The following is a 14,218-nucleotide window of genomic DNA, read 5'->3' on the forward strand; positions in this document are numbered from 1 at the left end:
AATGTAGAAGAATGAAACTCGACCATTCTCTTACACCGTACACAAAGATAAACTCGAAATAGATAAAAGACCTCAATGTGAGACAGGAATCCATCAGAATCCTAGAGGAGAACGTAGGCAGTAACCTCTTCGATACCGGCCACAGCAACTTCTTTCAAGATATGTCTCCAAAGGCAAAGGAAACAAAAGCAAAAATGAACTTTTGGGACTTCATCAAGATCAAAAGCTTCTGCACAGCAAAGGAAACAGTCAAGAAAACAAAGAGGCAACCCACGGAATGGGAGAAGATATTTGCAAATGACAGTACAGACAAAAGGTTGATATCCAGGATCTATAAAGAACTTCTCAAACTCAACACACACAAAACAGATAATCAAATCAAAAAATGGGCAGAAGATATGAACAGACACATTGCCAATGAAGACATACAAATGGCTATCCAGACACATGAAAAAATGTTCATCATCACTAGCCATCAGGGAGATTCAAATTAAAACCACATTGAGGATTAGATTCTTTAAAAAAAAAAAAGAGAGAGAGATAAATAAAAGTTAGAAATCACTTTACATTAGCCAAAAGACATAAAGTATCTACTGACAAGCTTAATTAAGAAGTCATAGAGGGCCAGGGCGCCTGGGTGGCTCAGTCAGTTAAGCACGCCACTCTTGATTTTGTCTCCCATCACACACAGTCTTAGGGTCATTAGATCAAGCCCTATGTAGAGCTCCACCTTGGGCATGGAGCATGCTTGAAAGATTCTCTTTTCCTTTCTCCGATGTCCCTTACCCCAACCCACTCCCACACTCTGTTAAAAAAAAAAAAATCATAGAAAAATGTAAAACTCAAAAAAATCCATTGAATATGATTTGAAATAATGGAGAGTCATTTTGCATTCTTGGATGGAATCACAACCTTATAAAGATATCAATTGCTCCCTAACCTTATCTTTAAATTGAGTGTAATCTCAATCAAAACTCCACTTAACCTTTTTGGGGAAATTTATAAGTTCACTCTGAACTATGTATGATGTAATAATGGTCTTCAAATAGCTAAGCAAACCCTTAAGTAAACATACATGTCTCAAACATAATATCCTAAACATTAAGACATTCAACAGAACTATAATTATAAGAAGTCTAACATATATATAAATTGGGGTGCCTGGGTGGCTCAGACGGCTAAGCCTCTGCCTTCAACTCAGGTCATGAACTCCAGGTCCTGGGATTCAGCCCCATGTTGGGCTCCCAGCTCAGTGGGCATCTGCTTCGCCCTCTTCCTCTCCCTCTGCCTCTCCCTGTTTGTGCTCTCTGTCTCTATCTCTTTCCCTCTCAAATAAATAAATAAAAACCTTTAAAAAAAAAACCAAATATTTATAATAAATAAATTAAATTACTAAAAATATATTAACTGACAAGAGAACAAAATTCCAAAATGAGATACGGAGAGAGAGAGCTGAGAGACAAACATATTTATGCAGCAATCTAATATACAATAAAGTTGGCACCATAAGTTAATGGGGGAAATTGTGGATTATTTAATAGGTGCTATTAGAAAGAAAAAAAAAAAAAAAGCAGCTCACTCTACAAAGAAAAATAAAGCCAGATCCTATTTAATGCCACATACAATAGCAGGTGAGTTGAAGTCACAGAAAAGAAATGTGTAACTTTAAACATAACAGAATAAAATATAAAAATTATCTTTGGGACTAGATAGGGAAGTATTTCTTTATATAAAACTTGTGAAACCGTAGTGGCAAATATTTTATTATTTTGTTACATTAAAATTGAAGATTTTTTTTTAACAGACACCATAAACAACTCTTATTAACAAATTACGAGATAGGAGAGCATATTTGCATTGTCTGAAACCACTTAGGGATAATATCTAGAATATACAATGAACTGCAAACAGAAACCAAAAGGCATCAACCCTAGAGAAAAATGCACAAAAGTCATATACAGGGACCTTACAGAAAAGGAAACAAAGAAGCTGATGAGCATTTGAAGAGATAACCAAACTCAACAAAAATAACAATAAAGCAAATTTATACATTACTTTTATACCTATTAGACTGGAAAACATGAGAGCTTGATTGTGTCAAATGTTGGTGAGGAAATGTATACTTGTGTAGCCATTCTGGAGAAAATTTTGTACTACTTAATCAAGTGAAAAACATTCCAGGATCCAACAATTCTGCTCCTGGAAATACACCCCTTTGCAACTGCCTCCCTGAAGAGACCTATGGGAGGACATTCTTTGTAACTTACTTGCAGTGGCAAAGAGATAGAAGCAATCTTCATGTCTACCAGAGAGACAGTGGGAAAAATGCTACGAGTGTACAAAGTACCATGCGTCGGTCTTTAAAACGAAGGGCTGAGGGGAAAGAAAGAAAAAAAAAAAACCAGAATGTTCTATAAGCACAAAGCAATTCACTTTGAATAAAAAATAAATACAAAACACACATTTTTCAAGAATACTTATAACAAAAAGGTATATACAAAATACATGAGAAGGGTTGCTTTCCGTGAAAGGAAGGAAACTGGAATGTGCATTAAAAAGGAATTAATGATAACAAACAGTGAAAAGATTTGGTATGGACCAGTGATGACCGTGTGCTGTCAACTGAGGAATATAATTCTACCATTTGCATGTAAGATTTTTGTAAAGGTAAGGACTCAAAGAAAATCATAGTTCTGAGAGCAATTTATTTTATATTTCCATGACAGATATTAGATAATGCCCTGTATTTTCCATCTGACTAAATAAATGCAGTTCAAGTGTTCAGTTGAAGATCACGATTTAGAAAGGGGGGATAGAAATTAGAAAACCTTAGATTCCTCCCTACATTTACAGCAGCTCTCTCCAATAATAACTATTATTTATTTTGTCCCAAATGTTTTAGAACCTAATAAACATGTTCTTTTTTATAGAATGAGCCAGAATGGATGCATTATCTTTGGCCGTCCTTACCAAATTCTTGACTCTGCTGGCTTACGGGCATACATCGTAAGAAGAAACGTGTTTTAGTTCCACTGAGCTTATTCAAAAGCGCTGGGTGTGGGAATTGGTTCAACAATGCTTCTGACAGAGTTGTATGTGTGTGATACAGTCTATGTGCTCTAAAAACTCAGAGATGAAGGATGAATGTTCAATATTCATCTAAACTCTGTTCACATGGAGGAGAGTGGATTTTTCTGGGATGTGCCTTCCCTGGGAATCCTAATAGTCAGGGTTCTCCAGAGAGATAGAACCAATAGGATGTATATATAAAGAGAGACTTATTTTAAGGAATTGGCTCATGTGATCATGGGGACTGCAGGGCAGGTTGGGGACAGGGCTGATGCTGCAGCCCAAGCCCAAGGGCAGTCTGGAAACACAATTCCCTCTTCTTCAGTGAACCTCGGTCTTTTCCTCTGAAGTCCTCCAACAGACTGGAAGGCCCACCCACATTATGGAGGGTAGTCAGCTTTACTCAAAATCTACTGATTTAAATGTTAAATCTCATCTTCAAAAATGCCTTTGCACTCAAAGAATCTAACTTGATATGGTACAAAACTGAGAATGTCTATAAGAATATAATTTATGTTCTCCTTTACAATATACAGTGTGTATGAATAAAAATAAATAAATAAATAAATAAATAAATAAATAGAAATGCCTTCACAGCAATATCTACACGTGATCCAAATATCTGGGTACCTTAGGCTAACCCAGGTGACATAAAATCAGCCAGCACATGGCTCAAGTTCAAACTTCAAGCTAAACGCGGTGGGCGTACTGAGGGAAGGAAATGCACTCAGTGCTAACCCATCAGGGCCACTGAAACATCACTGAACTGTCACACTGACCTCACACACCACGTAACACACAACCAGGTTTCAGATTAGGGTAGGTATCAGACAAATGCTGAGTGATTTCCCTGAGGTGTTTTGGTTCCCACCTTTATAGGCTGACTGCCTCAGACTTCCCTAGAGAGCATACAAAGAATACAGAATAAATTAAAAGCTTTTCATCCAAACTCAAGATGAATGAGAACTTTTTTTTTAAATGTAGCAGTTTGAAAGGACATCATTTCTTCAAAAACCTATAGATAAGAGTCATAGAGCTATTAATTGTTCTATTAACCCCATAGGGTCTCTTTGTTAAGATAAGGCCACTGGTTGGGATGGATTTGAACTATGAGTGTGAAATGGGGACAAATGAACAGACACAGGGAACTGTGGATCACCAAATCCCCAGAACATCTGTGCTGCCATACCCACTATATTGGTTATCTATTATTGTATAACATATGATGCCAAAATTTAACAGCTTAAAATAACAAACATTTACTATGGGACATTACTGGGACAAGAGGAGAAATTTTAATATGGACTACGTATATTTGATAACATCGTATCCATTTTAAGTGTCTTGGAGGTGATGTTGGTATTATGGTAATGCAGGAGAAACGTCCTTGTTCTTCAAACACACGTGCCAAACTATTTAGGGCACACTCTCATAATGTCCACAGGTTATTCTCAAATAGCTTAACAAGATAGTTCTCAACAGGGGCACCTGGGTGGCTCAGTGGTTAAAGCCTCTGCCTTCAGCTCAGGTCATGATCCCAGGGTCCTGGGATGGAGCCTCGCATCAGGCTTTCTGCTCAGCAGGGAGCCTGCCTCCTCCTCCTCTCTCTCTCTCTCTGCCTGCCTCTCTGCCTACTTGTGATCTCTCTGTCAAATAAATAAAAATCTTTTTAAAAATTTTTAAAAAAAGATAGCTCCGAACAATAAATGGATAGACAAAATGTTGTCTATCCATACAATGGAATACTGTATAAGTGATGATTATGAATAAACTGGTATTTCAATAATGGATAAATCTAATAGAAACAATATTGAGTGAAGAAGGCAGGCACACATAAAAAATACACCATGTATGTTTCAGTTATTTTGCTGTGTAAAAGCCACCCCTGAATTTTGTGGCTTAAAACAAAAACAACCATTTTATTATCTCTTGGGAGTCTGTAGGTCAACCGGGCTTTAGGAACTACTGATGGAGCCTCTGAACCAAAACCCTTATTCACAGCAGACCTTCCACACAGCACCTCTCATTCCATGTATGGACCTGCTTATGGTTTCTGGCTGGCTATGGGATTTGGAAATCTGTAGAATACTCCAAAATAGTTGGTCCCTACCTTTTGAGTCCTGCCTCCCATAGTAGAAATCAAAAAGGCAATCCCCTAGCCTTCTTTGAAGCCACCAATCAAGTTCATCCACCTGAGACTGCAATTTTAAACTGGACAACAGGAGAAAATGGAGACCCACTCACAATCATTTCACTGACAAAGGTGACAGAAGCAGCAACTGGCTTTTGGGGAAGCAGTGATAAGAAAAGGAGAAGTTCTGGAACAGAAGTGGCTGAGGAGGTGTCTTCAACACCAGGCTGTGGTAAAGTCCCGTTCCTAACAACAGACCAAACAGTAGCATTTAGAAGCAGTGGAACAGTCGCAGTGATGTGGTTTATCAGACATATTGTGTGTGTGGCGGTGGGGAGCCGGGTGGTCTTGTTCCGTTTCTAATGAGGCTCCTCCGGTTATCTCTGCATTTCCACTCTAAAAGCCTAACTCTGAGAGAAATGTATTTTTTTAGACTTTTTGAAGTCTTACCAAACTCATTAATGAAGGAACTGGGAAGAATAAGAGAGAGATGATTCAAAGACAAAAAAAAATTGCGAAGCTGAGAGTATGTAGTCAGGAAAAGCTGTTAAAGATTAAAAATGGTTAATGTATAACAAGGCAATAAAATCATAACCTTGACATTATATTCTTTACCAGAGAAAAAGCAAAGCCATCATACCTTACCAGTTTTCTCCAGATTAATCTTTAATAGTACAGGCCTGGCTGGGTTCTTTTTATACAAGTTGCAATCCCTAAGATACCCAGATTTTGATCAGGCAGGATTGTGAGAAACTATTCAAGTATGATATTAAATAACGAAGCAAGCAAAATTTTGCCTTATTTTTAATTTTTAGAACAGTTTTTCTTACACAATTCCTTCCCCTAAGGTACAGAATTAACCAAATAATATTTTTCAGAATTTTTTTAATTCAGTACCATTAATTGGATGGTCTCTTTTATTTAGCCTGATTAAGACATAAAGAACTCCTTGTTGTGTATTTGACAAAGCAAAGGTCTTACTATTTATTTTTATTGAAGTATAGTTGGGATACAATATTGTATTAGTTCCAGATATACATCATAGTAACTTGACATTTTTTTACATTACAAAAGGTCATCACAGTAAGCCCTACTTACCGTCTGTCACCATACATAGCTACTAAAATATCATTGCCTACATCCCTGTGATTTATTTATTTTATAACTGGAAATTTGTACTTTTATCTTAATTTGGCTTTTAAAATTAAAAATATTTTAATGTTTTTTATTGTGGGCTCATTTTTAGGCTCCTTTTTTTGCACCAATGTACATTCCCACCAACAGCACAGGAACATTCCCTTTTCTCCATATTCTCCCCACACTTGTTATTTCTTGCTTTTTTTTATACTAACTACTTTGACAGACACGAAGTCATATTTCATTGTGAGTTTTGATTTGTATTTCCCTGGTAATTAGTGATGTTCGGCATAGTTTCCATGTCTGTTGGTCATTTGTTAATCTTCTCTGTATCGTTCCAATTTTAGTATATGTGCTGCCGAAGCGAGCACTCTATTGGTCATTTGTATATATTCTTTTTTTATTTTTATTTTAAGATTTTTATTTATTTATTTGATGGAGAGAGAGAGAGAAAGCACACAAGCAGGGGGAGCTGCAGGAGGAGGGAGAGGGAGAAGTAGGCACCACACTGAGCAGGGAACCCAATGCGGGGCTAGATCCCAGGACCCCAGGATCATGACCTGAGCCAAGGCAGACACTTAACCAACAGAGCCACCCAGCCACCGGTCATTTGTATATATTCTTTGGAAGAAGGTCTATTTGGGTCTTCTGCCAATATTTTAATTGGATCATTTGCTTTTTGTGTGTTGACTTGTATTAATTCTTAATATATTTTGGATATTAACCCCTTACCAAAATATTAATTGTAAATTTCTTCTCCTATTCAGTAGACTATCTTTTCCATTTGTCGATGGCTTTCTTTGCTGTGCAAAAGCTTTTTAGTTTGGGGGAGCCTTGGTGGCTCAGTAGGTTACCCTTCTGACTCTTGATTTCAGTTTAGCTCATGATCTTGGTGTCATGGGATTGAGCCCCAAGTCAGGCTCCTTGCTCAGCACAGAGTCTGCTTGTCCCTTTCCCTCTGCTCCTCCCCGCCCCCACTCACTCTTATTTTCTCTTTCTCTAAAATAATATGTAAAATATTCACACACACACAAAAAAGGGGCTTCTTAGTTTGCTGGAATCCCAACCACACAACCACAGAAAATGTAGTTCATTTTTGCTTTTGTTGCTCTTGCCTGAGGAGACAGATCCAAAAATATATGTAAATTGTGAAGACTAATTTCCAAGAGTTAACTGCCCATGTTTTGGGGGGATTTTTATGGTTTTAGGTCTCACATTTAGGTCTTTAATACATTTTGAGTTTATTTTTGTATGTGATATAAGGAAGTGGTTGAGTTTCCTTCTTTTGCACATAGCCATCCAGTTTTCTCAACACCATTTATGGTTGTTTTGTTTTGTTTTGTTTTTTAATTTAAATTTGTTAGTTAACATACAGTGTAGTATTAATTTTAGGAGTAGAATTTAGTGATTCATCACTTACATATGACACCCAATGCTCATCCCAACAAGTGCCCTCCTTAATGCCCGTCACCCAGTTACCCCATCCCCCCACTCACCTCTCATCCAGCAACCCTCAGTTTGTTCTCTATATTTAAGAGTCTCTTTTTTTTTCTTTTTAATTTATTTATTTGACAGAGAGAGAGATCACAAGTAGGCAGAGGCAGGCGGGGTGGGGAGGAAGCAGGCGCCCCGCTGAGCAGAGAGCCCAATGTGGGGCTCAATCCCAGGACCCTGGAATCATGACCTGAGCCGAAGGCAGAGGCTTAACCCACTGAGCCACCCAGGTGCCCCAGGAGTCTCTTATGTTTGTCTTGCTCTCTGTTTTTATCTTTTTTTATTTTCCTTTCCTTCCCTCATGTTCCTCTGTTTTGTTTCTTAAATCCCACATATGAGCGAAATCATATAATATTTGTCTTTCTCTGACTTATTTTGCTTAGCATAATACCCTATAATTCCAGCCACATTGCTGCAAATGGCAAGATTTCATTCTTTTTGATCACCAAGTAATAGTCCATTCCAACATCATTTGCTAAAGAAACTGTCATTTCCTCGTTGTATATTCTCCCTTCCTTTGTCATAGACTAATTGATCATATAAGCATGGGTTCAGTTCTGGGCTCTTTTTTCTGCTCCACTCATCTATGAGCATCTGCTTTTGTGCCAGTACCATACAGTTTTGATTATTACAGCTTTGTAGTGTAGTTTGAAATCAGGGATTGTGAGACCTCCTGCTTTGTTCTTCTTTCTTAAGATTCTTTGGCTTTGGGGGGGATCTTTTGTAGTTTCATACAAATTGTAGGATTATTTGTTCTAGTTCTGTGAAAATTGCCATTGGTATTTTGGTAGAGATTGCATAATCTGTTTATCACTTTGGGTAGTACAGACACTTTAACAGTATTAATTCTTCCAGTCCATAAGCACAGTATGCCTTTCTATTTATTTGTATCGTCTTTAATTTCTTTCATCAGGGTCTTATAATTTTCAAGATACACGTCTTTTACCTTCTTAGTTAAAATTATACTTATGTATTGTATTCTTTTGGATGCAATTGTAAAGGGGATTATTTTCTTAATTTCTTTCTGATGGTTTATTAGGCTTGCTATTATTATTATTTAGAAATACAACCAATTCCTGTATATTAATTTTCTATCCTGCAACTTTACATAATTCATTTATTTTTCTAAAACTTTCTGGTGGAGGGCCACCTGGGTGGCTCAGTTGGTTGAGTGTCCAAGTCTTGATTTCCACTCAGGTAATGATCTCAGGTTTCTGAGATCAAGCCCTGTGTGGGCTTTGCACACTCAGTGCAGTCTGCCTGAGATCCTCTCCGTCTCTCTCTGCCCCTCCTCCTGCTCACTCTCCAAATTAATTAATTGATTGACTGATTAATTGAGTGGTTTTAAAAAAATTTTTATAAAATATGTTAAATTTTTTTTTTTTTTTTACTTGAACAGAATTAATCAAGGAAGGCTGAACTCCTGCTCTTTGTCAGCTTTTTCCACATCATGGGTTTGATAGACAGGGTAACTCTTTTGATAATGTAGAATTAATTTAAAATATATAGAGTATGCCTAATTACTTCTGTTTAGTAATTACGAATTACTTCTAATTACTTCTTCCTGTTTTATAAGGTAAAAGATTAAGCCTTTGGTGCCATCCAGTGGTCAAGTGGGTAATGATTTTTTTTCTTTTTCTTTTTCTTTTTTTTTTTTAGATTTAAAGATATTGACAGTTTTTAATTTCTGAATCCAGGATCTGGGTTTCAGAAAGGCAACAAAAACAAAAAAATTCTGTCAGAAACTGATTACTTGATTAAGTGCACAGGTACCTGAGAGTGAGCAATTGTTTTAAATTTTGCTATCCTAATAACCAGAGTGACAATAAAACATTTAAAAATAAACATAAAGATGGTAACATGAAATGTAACTTTTAGGTCTCTCAGAAGCAAAGGGATTTTACTTATTTCAAAAATAAGTTGATAAAATGACAGCACAAAACACTCAAAGTTATCAGGATACTAAGAGTATTCTAAAATAAATCTCTGCTAGCTAGGCGGATTATACTAAAGGAAAAAAGAAATTTTTTCTACAACTTTTTAAAAGTATAATGAATATTCCAAGACCAAGTTTGAATCACAAGTTTTCTCCTTTTTTGGTTGTTAATTTTAATACATCATTATGTATGTGTTTTAATCATACAGAAATACATATATAATTGGATGACAATATTACTTAACTTCAGCTTTTAGAAGTAACTAACTTTATTAACACAATACACCAATATGTATGTCACATTGAATTTACCACCTTAATCTGAGTTGTGCAAAACAAATACAGACAAGAGTATATATACAAAAGCTGCTTGATGATCCAGTAATCTTTTTATCTGTCTCTATGAATTCTTTTTTTTTTTAGGTTTTATTTAAATTAAAGTTAGTTAGCATATAGTGTATTATTAGTTTCAGAGGTAGAATTTAATGATTCATCAGTTGTGTGTAACACCCAGCGCTCATTCCATCACGTGCCCTCCTGAATGCCCATCCCCCAGTTACCCCATCCCCCACCCACCTGGCCTCCAGCAACTGTCAGTTGTTTCCGAGAGTTAAGAATCTCATGGTTTGCCTCCTTCTTTTTTTTTTTTTTTAATTTTACTTATTTGTCAGAAAGAATGAGAGCACAGGCAGGGGAACAGCAGAGGGAGAGGGAGAAGCAAGCTTCCAGCTGAGCAAGGAGCCTGCTGCAGGGCTCAATCCCAGAACTCTGGGATCATGACCTGAGCCAAAAGCAGCCCAAACAACTGAGCCACCCAGGCACTCCTTGCCTCCCTCTTCTATGAATTATTTCTTTTCAGAATATTGCCAGTAATCAAAAGTCACTTATTCGGGGCGCCTGGGTGGCTCAGTGGGTTAAGGCCACTGCCTTCGGCTCAGGTCATGATCCCAGGGTCCTGGGATCAAGCCCCCACGTCTGACTTCCTGCTCAGCGGGGAGCCTGCTTTCTCCTTTCTGCCTGCCTTTCTGCCTACTTGTGATCTCTGCCTGTCAAATAAATAAATAAAAACTTAAAAAAAAAAAGTCACTTATTCAATAACTCAAATTAATCCAAAGTCATAAAATCATTTAAATTGAGATTATAGAGCAACATAATCACTTCTGATCTTACAAATCTTTCAAAGAAACAAAATTTTTAAACTTTAGAAAGAGAGTAAGTAAAATAACTAAGTCAAATGATTTGCAGCATTGTCTGAAGTTCACAAGAACCGATCATTTAAAAAAATGGAAGCGTGTCTTGTGATGATGTAGTTAGATTAGCTGCATATGTTTACATTTAAGTTTGCTTCCCAGAAATGGAGATAACAAATGAGTCGAAGAACAAGGAACAAATCCCTTTTTCCCCAAAACCAATTTACAGTGATAAAAATCCTATGAATAGCTGGGGAAAGTAGGAAGTACAAAGAGTAGGAGGACTGACTACAAAAGGGCCAGAGGAAACTTGAGGGACAACCAAAATACTCTGTATACTGTTTGGTGTAGTGGTTATGAAAGACCCTAGAGGACCCGCACCCAAGGACACACTCACAGACCACTGGATGCAATAAGCAAGAGGATTTTATTCGGGCATGCTCGGACTCCCAGGGACACTTGACCATGAAATCCGCGAGGGATGGGTCAGTGCCTGAGAGCCCCAATCTGTTTCGGGAGCCCCTTAATATAGAATTTTACAGTCCATTACATCAGAGCCCTCACTTTTCTAGCCAGTAATTTCAAAGCATTACAGGAAGGCTTACACATAGGTAGCCAATCCTTTAAAACCAACCATACATTCTGGCCAGTCACCGTTCAGGTAGTGTACAGTAGAGGGTACGTGTTGAATTGCACGTTTCTAACCTTTATCTATATACGTGCTGAACCGCACGTCTCCAGCTAGCATATGTGCTGAACCGTACGTCTCCGGCCTTGGTATGGGAGGCAACCCTTATCAATTTTACTTAGTAGTAGGGGAAATTCTTAACAGGGGAAGGGTATAACTTTATTTGATTACACAGCGAACGAGGGTTTAAGCAATTTTTCATTTCTTAGCAAAGCATTAGAAGCATTATTATACAGAAGCCAGAAACAGCTGGGTTAAACACAGATTTTTGCTATTCGTTATCCTGTTATGCTGCTTGCTGACTCCCTTATCTATGGTCAGCTGGCCACAGTTTCTTAGTTAGCATAAGCTGGTTAAGACTTATAGGCTATACTATAGTTCTGACCTGGGGTCCTTCAGTTACATGGTACATACATTTGCCAGAACTCATGACACTGAATACTTCAATGTTTCCATTTGTCTTATGTAAACTACACCTCAATAAATTTGATTAAAAACCCTAAAATGAGATCAAAAGTTTCCATTGTGATGCTTCTGGGCCTTAGCATTAGGTCATTATGTCAAGCATAGTGCAAATATACCTTTTCCCTTTTCATTTTAAAATTTAGTTGTTTGGGGTGCCTGGGTGGTTCAGTGGGTTAAGCCGCTGCCTTCGGCTCGGGTCATGATCTCAGGGTCCTGGGATCAAGTCCCGCATCGGGCTCTCTGCTCATCAGGGAGCCTGCTTCCTCCTCTCTCTCTCTCTGCCTGCCTCTCTGCCTACTTGTGATCTCTCTCTGTCAAATAAATAAATAAAATCTTTTTAAATAAATAAATAAAATTTAGTTGTTTAAACTAAAAAACAAAACAAAACAATTCACCCATTTCTACCACCCCCTACCCCCACAAATTATTTTTGTAGGTCAGGTAGTTTATAATTTGCTTCCAACAAAATAGAAGGAGGACCTAACCAAGTTGTAAGTTGTTACATTATTTAAAATAGTTTTTGATGATACTTCACTATGTGATTTAGAAAATAAAATTATGCAGAAATTCAAGCAGTTAAGTGAAACTGCTACAACAAAATTCCATCCATTACCACCTACTTATCTATATGCACAAAATTTCCAAGCTTAGAAGGAAAATTCAAAATAAAACTAACGCTACATTTTTGTCTCATTCCAGAAATAAGTATTATTTATCCACAGATACATTAAATAATTGGGGAAAGGGCCATCTATATCCTAAAGAGATTCATTGTCAAGATAATTTTACTTTTTTCTGGCTGATAATTATTTACTAAAATGTCTAATAAATTTATATGCTTTTGATCTATTATATATTATACCAGATTGCAAACAGTCAAACAAAAGAAACATTTTTTCCCCATTAAGGGCATTTTATTTGCATGTATGTATTGCATCCCTAGAAAAAAGAATCCCAGGATTCTCCCTCCTGTGTGCTTTCGTCTTGCTTCTTCACGGTCCATGATGCCAGCTGAGGTTGTCAGGGCAATGTAGGATGGGAGCAGGTTATTCTGCCACTTTCTAGATCTTTCAGTTGTACATTAAATCTGAGGCTGATTACTCCATCACCTGCCCGTGATGTTCACAACAATTTTCCTAGCTCTGTGACCATCATCGATTTCAAATTCGACAATGTGACCGTGCTTCCTCATCACTGTGAGAAACTGGATGATGACTTTGGAACATGGCTTAATAAAAACCTGGTGTTTGCCTCTCTTTTCAACGATGTTACTGTTCTGGAAGGCATCTGCCAGGGCATTCGCGTGCACCATTATGGCAGCAAGGAAGGATGGCAGAAAGAGCACAGAAGAAACATTTTAACTCTTAGAAATTTATGGCAATAAAAATTCATTTTGATAGATTTGATAGATTGTTGGGGTTTTTTAAGATTTTATTTCTAAGCAATCTCTACACCCAACCTGGGGCTCAAACTTACAACCCTGAGATCAAGAGTCACATGTTCTACTGACTGAACCAGCCATGCATCCCTACAGATTTTGGTTTTGCAGAGAAGTAAAATATGGTGACCAACCAAAATATTTTGCGTGTTAAAATTTAGGATAAAAGTTAGGCAAGCTGAGGGGAGAAAGCTTCCTTCTCCTAAGGCAGCCCACGCCGCTCGGGTTGCCGCTTACCGCAGGCACAGACCTGGTGGCTCTTGCCTTCCCCGGGCCTTGTAGGTCTCCTTGTAAGGTAACAAATGACAAGGGAGTGCAATGGCTTGTATATCATGGACGCACAGAACAGGGCTTATTTCTTTGTACGGAACTTTTCGCTGACTTTGTGGCCGGACATCGCGGATTCCCCAGAAGTGCTTTCAAAATTGGCGTTTAAGAGACTGCGATGCAGAAATCAATAGTTCTGGGTGTCTGTGCCCACTTTGGGTGGCACTAAACACCATGTTCTTCCAAGGAAGTGAATAGCGGGTTTAAGAAGAAATAAGGAGGAACAATTTGGTGAAGAATTTTTACGCCTTTGAAAATATTCTCCACAAAATCTTTTTTAAAGATTTATTTATTTTAAACAAATAATTCTAAAATTTATATGGAACCAGAAAAGACCTCGAAT

General features: G+C 37.5%; 1 pseudogene; it reads right to left on the reverse strand.

The window, feature by feature from the left end:
- Window positions 1-12,966: 12,966 nt before the first annotated feature.
- Window positions 12,967-13,428, reverse strand: LOC132018595 (small ribosomal subunit protein uS8-like; annotated as a pseudogene).
- Window positions 13,429-14,218: the final 790 nt, after the last annotated feature.

Source organism: Mustela nigripes, chromosome 5 (assembly GCF_022355385.1).
Source record: "Mustela nigripes isolate SB6536 chromosome 5, MUSNIG.SB6536, whole genome shotgun sequence".
Taxonomy (NCBI): Eukaryota; Metazoa; Chordata; class Mammalia; order Carnivora; family Mustelidae; genus Mustela; species Mustela nigripes.